Source organism: Schistosoma haematobium, chromosome 6 (assembly GCF_000699445.3).
Source record: "Schistosoma haematobium chromosome 6, whole genome shotgun sequence".
In the NCBI taxonomy this organism is placed as follows: Eukaryota; Metazoa; Platyhelminthes; class Trematoda; order Strigeidida; family Schistosomatidae; genus Schistosoma; species Schistosoma haematobium.
Genome location: NC_067201.1, coordinates 23,843,747 through 23,847,371, shown reverse-complemented (window position 1 = coordinate 23,847,371; position 3,625 = coordinate 23,843,747).

Genomic DNA, 3,625 nt, shown 5'->3' with positions numbered 1-3,625 from the left:
CAACGTAAGCTGAAAAGTCACACCATTCTCGTTCAACCTAGAGTAGGCCCCGAATCATCCACACAGATCGCCTACATTGGTGATCTGTATACATTCATAATCAGTAATTACTCACTAAACAAACGGGAAAATATCAACAAATGCACAGAGTGAACGCTGAAAAATGGATACACTATAAATTCAAGGTCACGTATATTGTCCCTTTATTAAGTCAACATAGATGAACGAATCGCACGCCAAGATTTAAGAATCGCTATGTTGAATCTGATTGACTCGTCAATAAATTAGACTCATGCCTGAAATTTCTTAACCGATAGAGTAAATCAACAATAATATTTAAAAAATGAAGAGTATTAGAGCTAAGATAGTGGTTGAAGGTAGTCAACAGGAAACCCTAGACATCGGTTTCATGCTACTTGGTACCCTCAGCAAGGTGTACCTATAATCTTGAAGGAACTGATCTTATGTTACCCAACTTCATAGTGAGAGACGTTGCCACTGAGCTATACAGACTGCAAATGACCTCCTGTAGAACTGAATTATAATCATAATTGATTGATCACTGGGTGATGTTTAAAGTATTGAAGCCAATCATCTTTTTCAATATCTTTTCCATCAGCCTCTCTACACAATTATCATTTTTTATAAAACAATCGACAAAATAATAAATTTAGATTTATAACTATGTAGAGCTTGATGTAGAAGTTATCGAAAACGATTGTTCGCTCTACTACTCTTTATTCTTAAACATTGTATAAATATTTTTAAATGACTGATAATAGTCTATTCAATCTGAAAGATAATACTATGGTACATGCTACTGATATCGACAGATATAAGTAGTATGTATTACTAATCGAAAGTAGAATGCTTGGAGAAAGACAGTGGAGAAAATTGAAGAAAAGAGAATGAGAACAAAGAATGATTGATGTTGAAACGAAAAAAACAATGAATGTGCCTGCATTCCAATAGTCAATGCTCACTATGGGACTCCAATCTACTATCTTTACAATCAACATACACGTTCTCTAGTTTGTCCAATGGAATAAATTTGATGATCAAAATTCATTGCTTAACATCAACAATAACATTAGTTGAAGGTGTTGGTATGTGTACTGATATTGTGGCATGTGCTACTGATATCGACAGATATAAGTAGTATGTATCATCAATCAAAAGTGAAATACCTGGCAACATAAGGTTAAGAAGATCGAAGAATAGAGATTGATTGGTGTGGAAACGAAAGAACAATAAAATCTTAGACAATTGATTAATATTTTACAAATGAAGTATTCACCGTTTGATTCTCAGACCCGATCAAGTTACTCTATCATATCTCATTCGATTGTATTTGATTGTCCTCATTAGTATTGTCGTTCAGCATAATACAAGTGAACTTTGAATGAGTTTCGGTGATTATTTATTTATTTGTTTTGTGTATTTATTTATTATTAAAGTGAATACAAACCATATTTTTAACCGAAAACAAACAAACAACAACACACCGTTATATTAAAACAAACGCCATAAAACAACGTAACCATGCACACATACACACATATATACACATACATAGAAACGCACACTCACATTCATATTCAGTTGTTTATACAATCGGATATGTAAAATTGTTACAGTGTTGTGTTTTTTTTTGTTGTTGTCGTTGGGTAAATGGATAATGTCAACGGGAGAGAGAGGGGGAGTAAGAGAGCGAGAGAGGGGGGGAGAGTTAGTTACTATCTCAATTTGTCTTGGACATATTTATTTGTATTTTTTTGTGTGATATCATATTACAGAAGTCAATTTTAAAATAAAATTTATGTCACTGAATTGATACAACAACAACAAAAATGAAGCTTATAGACTTTATGAAAATGGTTATTAGTGGTTAATTTCGAAATGTAATTTCCATGGTTTATAATAATTAGTGGCATTGTCATTTGCTTGAATCTTCTCATTGTTGACTAGGGGCAACAGCTTACTAGTCTCTTGTTGGTAAGTGCATCCTGTGTGGATGCCTCAATATGCGCGTTTCGTCCCATTTCAGACTCGTCAGCTAGATGTACCTGATCTCAGAATTGATATTCACTCCGAGACTTGAACTCAGTACTGTTCCCTTCAAATGTCAATGTGTTATCTATGATGAATGAGAACATAGGTGGATACAACCAATTGTGTTTGAATACAAAATTACAGAGTTATTTGGTAAAATATGAAAACCATACGTTCAATACATCATTTGCAAACCTTTCATCAGTTATCTCAAACTTCATCGTTCCTTCATTACCATAAAAATTACTGTCTGTCCCCATTCTGTTCGATTCGAACTTCCCAACTTTCTGCTGCTAGACATTCCACTTCTGATTGGTATTATGTACTACTTATGTCGATATACTTAGCATACACCACATATCCACTAAGCTACTCAGTCAAGATAGCCAGTAGTTTGTGCAATGAGGTTAAGTTTTAATTCATTTTTGACGTTTAAAACTGCGATTGATCAGTCTCTATAGAGTGAAACGCGCATCGTGGATTACACTACTAGCCACTATTCATTTTTGCTTGAAAAGCTAGTGACTCAAGACTATATCAAGGCAATACGCACAGGACGTACATATACCAACAAGAGACTGATCAATTACAGTCCTAAAACAACAGTGTGGAGATTCATATCAAACAATACCAAGTGAATTTAAACTTCACCCCATTGCACAACGAGGTAGCTATCAGGACTCACTGGCTTATTGGATAACGTGATGATGTTTGAAGCGAATTATACTAGTTTCGAGTTTCAGAGTGAATATCAACTGTTGGATGCAGGTACATCCAATTGATGAGTCCCAGATAGGACGAAACACGTATCAAACTGGACTCCAATTCTACTCACCATCTATCTTTGATTAGTAATGAATATTTTGTGATTTTTCTCTAAATTTTTCATTTATATTGTTTTTTTCTTTTCTAGTTGTCTACGATAACTGTACATAAACAATAAGACGTTAATATCGATTTCCATTTGGATACATTCTTTAAACAATAAATGTCTCAATTTTCTTAAATGTAACAACATTCGACCATATATCGTATTGATTAATTTAAACAATAAAGAATCTTCACTGGTTGAAATCGTGAGTCAATTGAAGCTAGACCACCATGGGAAACCTGGAAGCACTGGACGGCCGTTTCGTCCTAGTAAGGGACTCCTCAGCAGTGCGCATCCACGGTCCCGCCCCCTGCGAGATTCGAACCAGGAGATACTCCTGGAGTTCTAGTGAGAAGTCGTTACCAGTGTAGTTCAACCAGGTCTGTTGTAAGATAGGAACTCACTGAAGACAATGGTGTACGGTGGCGCAACTTCGTGGATTGGTTGAAGTTGGACATTAACACCGTCAGATGCCACCTCAGTGGTCTAGTTGGTTAAGCGCCTGGCGCGGGACTGATAGGTCCTGATTTCGAATCTCGCAGGAGGGCGGGATCGTGGATACGCGCTGCTGAGGAGTGTCACCTTAGGACGAAATGGCCGTCCAGTGCTCCCAGGTTTCCCATGGTGGTCTAGCTTCAATGGACTCATGATTTCAACCAGTGGAATTTCTAAAAAATCTCCACAAAACCCATTCTGATTATA